This window comes from Oncorhynchus masou, unplaced genomic scaffold (assembly GCF_036934945.1).
Source record: "Oncorhynchus masou masou isolate Uvic2021 unplaced genomic scaffold, UVic_Omas_1.1 unplaced_scaffold_4251, whole genome shotgun sequence".
Lineage (NCBI taxonomy): Eukaryota > Metazoa > Chordata > Actinopteri > Salmoniformes > Salmonidae > Oncorhynchus > Oncorhynchus masou.
In genome coordinates, this window is record NW_027010647.1 from 7,532 (window position 1) to 18,254 (window position 10,723).

General features: G+C 44.7%; 1 long non-coding RNA gene across 1 annotated transcript; it reads right to left on the minus strand.

Moving 5' to 3' along the window:
* Nucleotides 1–6,282: 6,282 nt before the first annotated feature.
* On the minus strand, nt 6,283–8,407 carry LOC135534977 (uncharacterized). The gene is made up of 2 exons (XR_010454780.1): nt 8,122–8,407; nt 6,283–8,028 (listed from the first exon to the last, which is right to left on the minus strand). It is a non-coding gene; the product is annotated as an uncharacterized LOC135534977 (long non-coding RNA).
* Between the last annotated feature and the right edge of the window lie 2,316 nt (nt 8,408–10,723).

The following is a 10,723-nucleotide window of genomic DNA, read 5'->3' on the forward strand; positions in this document are numbered from 1 at the left end:
ACATTTTGTTATGTTACGGCATTATTATAAAATAAGTTAAATGTTTTTTTCCTCATTAATGTACAATACCTTGTCACGGTGCTGACTTTTGCCCGTCGCCTGCAGCAAAAGCCTCTCCTCTGGTGGGCGTGGCCAAAGACCTCCCCTCTGGTGGGCGTGGCCAAATACCTCCCTCTGGTGGGCGTGGCCAAATACCTCCCCTCTGGTGGGCGTGGCCAAAGACCTCTCCTCTGGCTGGACCTCTCCTCTGGCTGAGTACTGTAGGATTATAGTCACTTCGGTAGAAACAAGGGCCTAGCCGTGAGGCCCCACCAACTCAGTGGACAAACCCACCCCTGGTGGGCGTGGCCAAAGACCTCTCCTCTGGCTGGGCAGAGGACGGGATAGAGGCCCCACCAACTCAGTGGACAAACCCACCCCTGGTAGGCGTGGCCAAAGAAGGTTGGGAGTTTTCTGACTCCCACAGACGAGTTCATTCTCCCAATTCTTCCAATGTTAGTTCCTTCAGCACTGATGCCCATAGGCATTCTTCCGTTGGGGCGTTGGTTTGGTAGGTCTGTTCATACCACTCCTCCTCAGTCTTCCTGAAGTGTGATTCTTGTTTAATGCCCTGTACTTGAAGTTCCCGTACATTTGGCTCCCTCTGCTGGTCAATTGCTGTTGTGGCAGCGTCTTCTTTTATTCCCCAGTCAATAGTTGGTCTTAGAGCCCATAAATGTGGCTCTGAATCTGGACCGGCCACTGAGGGAGGGGTCTGATCTTTTTTGCCTTTTGCCACAACCCCTTAAATGTTACACATATTTTTTGTTACCCTTCCCTAGATCTGTGCCTAGACAAAATCCGGTCTTGGAGCTCTACGGACAATTTCTTCGACCTCATGTCTTAGTTTTTGCTCTAACAAACACTGTCAACTGGGGGACCTTTATATAGTCAGGTGTGTGCCTTTCCAAACCATGTCCAATCAAATTAATTTACCACAGGTGGACTCCAAGTTGTAGAAAATCTCAAGGATGATCAATGGAAATAGGATGCACCTGAGCTCATAGCAAAGGGTCTGGATAAATCAAATTAAATAAAATGTTATTAGTCACATGCGCCAAATACAACAGGTGTAGTAGACCTCACAGTGAAATGCTGAATACAAAAGGTGGAGTAGACCTCACAGTGAAATGCTGAATACAACAGGTGTAGGTAGACCTCACAGTGAAATGCTGAATACAACAGGTGTAGGTAGACCTCACAGTGAAATGCTGAATACAACAGGTGTAGTAGACCTCACAGTGAAATGCTGAATACAACAGGTGTAGGTAGACCTCACAGTGAAATGCCGAATATAACAGGTGTAGTAGACCTCACAGTGAAATGCTGAATACAACAGGTGTAGTAGACCTCACAGTGAAATGCTGAATACAACAGGTATTCAGGTCTACAGAGCTGGCCACCTGGCCAAACTGAGCAATTTGTCTACAGTATCTACAGGTTAACAGCAGTGTCTACAGTATCTACAGGTTAACAGCAGTGTCTACAGTATCTACAGGTTAACAGCAGTGCCCCTGGAGGTGTCCCCCGACCCCCATGACAAAAACCTGTATGGAATTAGCTTTAAAATGTCCAAGTTGGCTTGCAACAAAATGTCCCCATGGGGACAATAAAGTAAAGTATGTTAAATCCACTTCAATCAGTGTAGATGAAGGGAAGGGGACAGTTTAATAGAAGGGTTTTCAAGCCTTGCAACAATTTAGGATTTTAAAAAACAAGAAATGTATCCCTTTATTTAACTCGGCAAATTCTTATTTACAATGACAATTACCCAATTAACTACCCCCATGGGACTCCCAATCATGGGCCGGATGTGATACAGCCTGGATGTATGGATTGTGTATGAGGCTGAATGGGCAAGACAAAAACATGTAAGTGCCTTTGAACGGGACACGGTAGCAGGTGCCAGGGGTACCAGTTTGTGTCAAGAACTGCAACGCTGCTAGGATTTTTACGCTCAACATTTTTCTTGTTTATCAAGAACGGTCCACCACCCAAAAGACATCCAGCCAATTTGACACAACTGTGGGAAGCATTGAGTCAACACGGGCCATCACCCCTGTGGAATGCTTTCGACACCTTGTAGAGTCCATACCTTGACGATTTGAGGCTGTTCCTAATGTTTGGTGAACTCAGTTGTGGAGTCTGTTGGTGAATGGGCAGGGACTGACCAAAAGTACCCAAAACAACCACAAACAGGTACCCAAAACAACCCAAAAGTACCCAAAACAACCACAAATGGTGTTTGGTGTAATCTCTCTGTTAGCATGTGGTGTAATCTCCCTGTTAGCATGTGGTGTAATCTCACTGTTAGCATGTGGTGTAATTTCACTGTTAGCATGTGGTGTAATCTCACTGTTAGCATGTGGTGTAATCTCTCTGTTAGCATGTGGTGTCATCTCTCTGTTAGCATGTGGTGTCATCTCACTGTTAGCATGTGGTGTAATCTCACTGTTAGCATGTGGTGTAATCTTACTGTTAGCATGTGGTGTAATCTCTCTGTTAGCATGTCGTGCAATCTATCTGTAAACATGTAGTATAATCGCTCTGTTAGCATGTGGTGTAATCTCTCTGTTAGCATGTGGTGTAATCCCACTGTTAGCATGTGGTGTAATCTCTCTGTTAGCATGTGTTGCGTTGTGTGCGCTGCGTGCGTTGAAGATGTCGTTCCCATAGCAACGATTAAAACATTCCCTAACCAGAAACCGTGGATTGATGGCAGCATTCGCGTGAAACTGAAAGCGCAAACCACTTGCTTTCAATCAGGGCAAGGTGTCTGGTAACATGACTGAATACAAACAGTGCAGCTATTCCCTCTGTAAGGCTATCAAACAAGCTAAGCGTCAGTACAGAGACAAAGTAGAATCTCAATTCAACGGCTCAGACACAAGAGGCATGTGGCAGGGTCTACAGTCAATCACGGACTACAGGAAGAAATCCAGCCCAGTCACGGACCAGGATGTCTTGCTCCCAGGCAGACTAAATAACTTTTTGCCCGCTTTGAGGACAATACAGTGCCACTGACACGGTGCAACGGAAACATGTGGTCTCTCCTTCACTGCAGCCGAGGTGAGTAAAACATTTAAACGTGTTAACCCTCGCAAGGCTGCAGGCCCATACGGCATCCCCAGCGCGCCCTCAGAGCATGCGCAGACCAGCTGGCTGGTGTGTTTACGGACATATTCAATCAATCCCTATACCAGTCTGCTGTTCCCACATGCTTCAAGAGGGCCACCATTGTTCCTGTTCCCAAGAAAGCTAAGGTAACTGAGCTAAACGACTACCGCACCGTAGCACTCACTTCCGTCATCATGAAGTGCTTTGAGAGACTAGTCAAGGACCATATCACCTCCACCCTACCTGACACCCTAGACCCACTCCAATTTGCTTACCGACCAAATAGGTCCACAGACGATGCAATCTCAACCACACTGCACACTGCCTAACCCATCTGGACAAGAGGAATACCTATGTGAGAATGCTATTCATCGACTACAGCTCGGCATTCAACACCATAGTACCCTCCAAGCTCGTCATCAAGCTCGAGACCCTGGGTCTCGACCCAGCCCTGTGCAACTGGGTACTGGACTTCCTGACGGGCCGCCCCCAGGTGGTGAGGGTAGGTAACAACATCTCCTCCCCGCTGATCCTCAACACTGGGGCCCCACAAGGGTGCGTTCTGAGCCCTCTCCTGTACTCCCTGTTCACCCACGACTGCGTGGCCACGCACGCCTCCAACTCAATCATCAAGTTTGCGGACGACACAACAGTGGTAGGCTTGATTACCAACAACGACGAGACAGCCTACAGGGAGGAGGTGAGGGGCCTCGGAGTGTGGTGTCAGGAAAATAACCTCACACTCAACGTCAACAAAACTAAGGAGATGATTGTGGACTTCAGGAAACAGCAGAGGGAACACCCCCTATCCACATCGATGGAACAGTAGTGGAGAGAGTAGCAAGTTTTAAGTTCCTCGGCATACACATCACAGACAAACTGAATTGGTCCACTCACACAGACCGCATCGTGAAGAAGGAGCAGTAGCGCCTCTTCAACCTCAGGAGGCTGAAGAAATTCGGCTTGTCACCAAAAGCACTCACAAACTTCTACAGATGCACAATCGAGAGCATCCTGGAGGGCTGTATCACCGCCTGGCACGGCAACTGCTCCGCCCTCAACCGTAAGGCTCTCCAGAGGGTAGTGAGGTCTGCACAACGCATCATCGGGGCAAACTACCTGCCCTCCAGGACACCTACACCACCCGATGTTACAGGAAGGCCATAAAGATCATCAAGGACATCAACCACCCGAGCCACTGCCTGTTCACCCCGCTATCATCCAGAAGGCGAGGTCAGTACAGGTGCATCAAAGCTGGGACCGAGAGACTGAAAAACAGCTTCTATCTCAAGGCCATCAGACTGTTAAACAGCCACCACTAACATTGAGTGGCTGCTGCCAACACACTGACACTGACTCATCTCCAGCCACTTTAATAATGGGAATTGATGGGAAATGATGTAAATATATCAGTAGCCACTTTATACAAAGCTACCTTATATGTTACTTACCCTACATTATTCATCTCATATGCATACGTATATACTGTACTCTATATCATCGACTGCATCCTTATGTAATACATGTATCACTAGTCACTTTAACTATGCCACTTTGTTTACATACTCATCTCATATGTATATACTGTACTCGATACCATCTACTGTATCTTGCCTATGCTGCTCTGTACCATCACTCATTCATATATCCTTATGTACATATTCTTTATCCCCTTACACTGTGTATAAGACAGTAGTTTAGGAATTGTTAGTTAGATTACTTGTTGGTTATTACTGCATTGTCGGAACTAGAAGCACAAGCATTTCGCTACACTCGCATTAACATCTGCTAACCATGTGTATGTGACAAATAAAATTTGATTTGATTTGATGATTTGGTGTAATCTCACTGTTAGCATGTGGTGTAATCTCTCTGTTAGCATGTGGTGTAATCTCACTGTTAGCATGTGGTGTAATCTCTCTGTTAGCATGTGGTGTAATCTCTCTGTTAGCATGTGGTGTAATCTCTCTGTTAGCATGTGGTGTAATCTCACTGTTAGCATGTGGTGTAATCTCTCTGTTAGCATGTGGTGTAATCTCTCTGTTAGCATGTGGTGTAATCTCTCTGTTAGCATGTGGTGTAATCTCTCTGTTAGCATGTGGTGTAATCTCACTGTTAGCATGTGGTGTAATCTCTCTGTTAGCATGTGGTGTAATCTCTCTGTTAGCATGTGGTGTAATCTCTCTGTTAGCATGTGGTGTAATCTCTCTGTTAGCATGTGGTGTAATCTCTCTGTTAGCATGTGGTGTAATCTCTCTGTTAGCATGTGGTGTAATCTCACTCATTGTCCATCTACGCGGGCCGGGACCAGCGTCTCACTGGACCATGACTCCGGAGGAGCTGCTCGGCTTTTATTTGTCCATCTACGCGGGCCGGGACCAGCGTCTCACTGGGCCATGACTCCGGAGTACCTGCTCGGCTTTTATTTGTCCATCTACACGGGCCGGGACCAGCGTCTCACTGGGCCATGACTCCGAGTACCTGCTCGGCTTTTATTTACATGACGATGGCTCACTGCCCACTACACCGTCTCACAAAGCAACGGTTTAGATTATGGTTGTAGAGGTTGTAGCTATTAACTGTCAACCCTAAACTATAGAAACACAATTTCCCCCAGTATAGCATAAGGGGGTAAACACTAGGTGTCACACTGGTGTTGTAGTCAAAAAAGCAGCATAACTTGATCGATAGCCTGAAAACGGTAGCTCGTTATGAGGTAAGGAGATGTGGAACCTCTCGCTGACTAGCTAAAGCAAACTTCAAATACATTTTTGATAGGAATCAATAAGTTGCAGATCTTGATAAAAAAATTCACACACCCCCTACTAAAAAAAAAAAAAAATCACGCCAGCACATCAAACGCTGTGTTCTTTGCGCCACGGCGCACCTTGGAATGCCCCCTGACATGGGAGGAAATCCGTCAGTTTATGATAAAAACGCGAGTTTTAAAATGAAAAACAAATGTAATACACGGCAAATCTAAAGGGGCACGTGCTCTTGTTCCCCCAATGGGCACCGCACCGCTGGCCACTTTCATTGTGTGATCGATTCGCAAGCAAGACGGGTTTATTACATTGTTCATCAATCCCTTATGGCACCTAACCGTGAAGGAAAATCCAGACCCAGTTTTTAAAAAGTAAAACTTTATTGCAATGTCACAATCTTCTTTGCGCAACAGAAGAGGCACCCAAACCCAATTTTCAGGGAAAGACAAACAAGGACAAATCAAATAAAACATTAAATCATTACAACAAAAACAATTAAAATGAAATGTGTAGTTTAAAACATTGTTAAACTACTTTAAGATAGTGTCCTTTTTCTTTCCATACACAGAATGAGGGCTTTAGATTTCATATTTGATTTTACAGAAAATGTGTAAGATCATTATGCATAACAAGGTCCAAATCATGCTTCTCTGTATCAACGTCTGAAAAGCAGCCATTTGGGATTTTTTTTATTTTACTAGGCAAAACAGTTAAGAACAAATTCTTATTTACAATGACAGCCTAGGAACAGTGGGTTACCCACCTGTTCAGGGCAGAACGACACTTGTCAACTCGGGGGTTTGAACTTGCAACCTTCCAGTTACTTGTCCAACACTAACCACTAGGCTACGCTGCCACCTCATATGACGCACATTGGACAGATTCATTTCCTCTTGACAACAATTTTACAGGTTGACATTGCTCGGTAAATTAATAACAAAAACAGATCATCTTGTACAGTTGACATTTAGATTCCTCTGTCACTTCGTTATTTCTTGCCTTCATTGATTCCCCCCACAAGTCATTATCAATTGATAATAAATCTCTTGCAAAAAGCATTACTGTCAATTTATTTATAACATTTACATTAGCGCATTGTACCCATACCAGGAAGTCCACATGCAAATCAATCATTATAAAGTGCTTTACGGACAAGACAATTCATGACCAAAACTTATTAGGAAGTAGTATACTTTTCTCGAGAACGACTGAAACACAGAAAATAGGTTTTACGAAACATTTTGTAGTTAAAACTTACACCTTCAGAAGTAAATGTGTTTCACAGACCTTTCATTATCCACTAATGATCCCTTTAAAAAAACTTTATCGGTATTTAATTATTAGTTTTTAAAATACACAAATGTCCCTTTAAAACCCAGAGTATCGTACTCATATCATGGACTCCACACGTAAATCAATCATTATAAAGTGCTGTAAGGACCCTGCGATGCTTTTCATACAGAGGTTCCTTCAAGTGGACCCACATATAACTAGGTACATCTACGATCATCAGAGTAGCAAACCATCTCTCAGCAGTTGTCCCATGCCACATTACAGATATGTAGCCTACAACATTCTCACAACACTGGTTCAATGGTGGTTCGATTACTAACCAGTGTAATTAGTTTTTAAATGTGCAGTGTCACCATTTGTTAAAATGACACAATGCACATGACACGACACAAACAAAAAAGATAAAAGACATTAAAAATATCATCTGCTTAATTAATTCATAGAAGACAAGACACGATTGGATGTTTTTTCCCTTCCACAGGAGAATTAGTCTCTTCCATCACAGATCAGACAGTCGAGTGCCATTGATTGATTCCATCTTTGGGCCTTTCTTCCAAGATAAAGGTTCACAGGTTAGGTCCTTGTCCATGGGACTAGCGAACGGGGCTGAGTACATGTACAGGAGGCAACAGGATGTGCACTAGGAATGCTCTCAGGAGGAAGGAGTCCACAGCATGCCCAAACAGCCATCAGATGTAGGTGCCATGTGGACCTATGGAGGATGGGTGTCACATTCTGCATGTTCCCCCTCTCTTCAACTCCATATGTATCCTCAACGGTTCCTAGTGTTGGCTCAGATCCTACTAGTGGTGTCCTGTGTGATGACAGAGAGAGGAAGAGGGTGACAAGGTTTAGATGAGAAAAGAGACGGCTCATGTAATTTATAGTAGTAGCATATATGCATTACCATGGCATTAGTGGTACTTGGCTTCAGGTAGGTAGCATGCACCATGTTGGTAGCATGTAACTAATGGTCTTTCTACATTACAATATCCCTGTATCAGCCTCAGGGTCATCTATATCCCTGTATCAGTCTCAGGGTCATCTATATCCCTGTATCAGTCTCAGGGTCATCTATATCCCTGTATCAGTCTCAGGGTCATCCTATATCCCTGTATCAGCCTCAGGGTCATCTATATCCCTGTATCAGTCTCAGGGTCATCCTATATATCCCTGTATCAGCCTCAGGGTCATCTATATCCCTGTATCAGTCTCAGGGTCATCTATATCCTATATCCTGTATCAGTCTCAGGGTCATCTATATATATCAGGGTCCTGTATCAGCCTCAGGGTCATCCTATATGCCTGTATCAGCCTCAGGGTCATCTATATCCCTGTATCAGCCTCAGGGTCATCCTATATATGCCTGTATCAGCCTCAGGGTCATCTATATCCCTGTATCAGTCTCAGGGTCATCTATATCCCTGTATCAGTCTCAGGGTCATCTATATCCCTGTATCAGTCTCAGGGTCATCTATATCCCTGTATCAGTCTCAGGGTCATCTATATCCCTGTATCAGTCTCAGGGTCATCCTATATCCCTGTATCAGTCTCAGGGTCATCTATATCCCTGTATCAGGGTCATCTATATCCCTGTATCAGTCTCAGGGTCATCCTATATCCCTCAGGGTATCAGTCTCAGGGTCATCCAATATCCCCTGTATCAGTCTCAGGGTCATCTATATCCCTGTATCAGCCTCAGGGTCATCTATATCCCTGTATCAGTCTCAGGGTCATCTATATCCCTGTATCAGTCTCAGGGTCATCTATATCCCTGTATCAGTCTCAGGGTCATCTATATCCCTGTATCAGTCTCAGGGTCATCTATATCCCTGTATCAGTCTCAGGGTCATCCTATATCCCTGTATCAGTCTCAGGGTCATCTATATCCCCAGGGTCATCTATATCCCTGTATCAGGTCATCTATATCCCTGTATCAGTCATCTATATCCCTCAGGTCATCTATATCCCTGTATCAGTCTCAGGGTCATCTATATCCCTGTATCAGTCTCAGGGTCATCTATATCCCTGTATCAGTCTCAGGGTCATCTATATCCCTGTATCAGTCTCAGGGTCATCTATATCCTGTATCAGTCTCAGGGTCATCTATATCCCTGTATCAGTCTCAGGGTCATCTATATCCCTGTATCAGTCTCAGGGTCATCTATATCCCTCAGGGTATCAGTCTCAGGGTCATCTATATCCCTGAATCAGTCTCAGGGTCATCTATATCCCTGTATCAGTCTCAGGGTCATCTATATCCCTGTATCAGTCTCAGGGTCATCTATATCCCTGTATCAGTCTCAGGGTCATCTATATCCCTGTATCAGTCTCAGGGTCATCTATATCCCTGTATCAGTCTCAGGGTCATCTATATCCCTGTATCAGCCTCAGGGTCATCTATATCCCTGTATCAGCCTCAGGGTCATCTATATCCCTGTATCAGTCTCAGGGTCATCTATATCCCTGTATCAGTCTCAGGGTCATCTATATCCCTGTATCAGTCTCAGGGTCATCTATATCCCTGTATCAGCCTCAGGGTCATCTATATCCCTGTATCAGTCTCAGGGTCATCTATATCCCTGTATCAGTCTCAGGGTCATCTATATCCCTGTATCAGTCTCAGGGTCATCTATATCCCTGTATCAGTCTCAGGGTCATCTATATCCCTGTATCAGTCTCAGGGTCATCTATATCCCTGTATCAGTCTCAGGGTCATCTATATCCCTGTTTCAGTCTCAGGGTCATCTATATCCCTGTATCAGCCTCAGGGTCATCTATATCCCTGTATCAGCCTCAGGGTCATCTATATCCCTGTCATCAGTCTCAGGGTCATCTATATCCCTGTATCAGTCTCAGGGTCATCTATATCCCTGTATCAGTCTCAGGGTCATCTATATCCCTGTATCAGTCTCAGGGGTCATCTATATCCCTGTATCAGTCTCAGGGTCATCTATATCCCTGTATCAGTCTCAGGGTCATCTATATCCCTGTATCAGTCTCAGGGTCATCCTATATCCCTGTATCAGTCTCAGGGTCATCTATATCCCTGTATCAGTCTCAGGGTCATCTATATCCCTGTATCAGTCTCAGGGTCATCTATATCCCTGTATCAGTCTCAGGGTCATCTATATCCCTGTATCAGCCTCAGGGTCATCTATATCCCTGTATCAGCCTCAGGGTCATCCTATATGCCTGTATCAGCCTCAGGGTCATCCTATATGCCTGTATCAGTCTCAGGGTCATCTATATCCCTGTATCAGTCTCAGGGTCATCTATATCCCTGTATCAGCCTCAGGGTCATCTATATCCCTGTATCAGTCTCAGGGTCATCCTATATATGCCTGTATCAGTCTCAGGGTCATCTATATCCCTGTATCAGTCTCAGGGTCATCTATATCCCTGTATCAGTCTCAGGGTCATCTATATCCCTGTATCAGTCTCAGGGTCATCTATATCCCTGTATCAGCCTCAGGGTCATCCTATATCCCTGTATCAGCCTCAGGGTC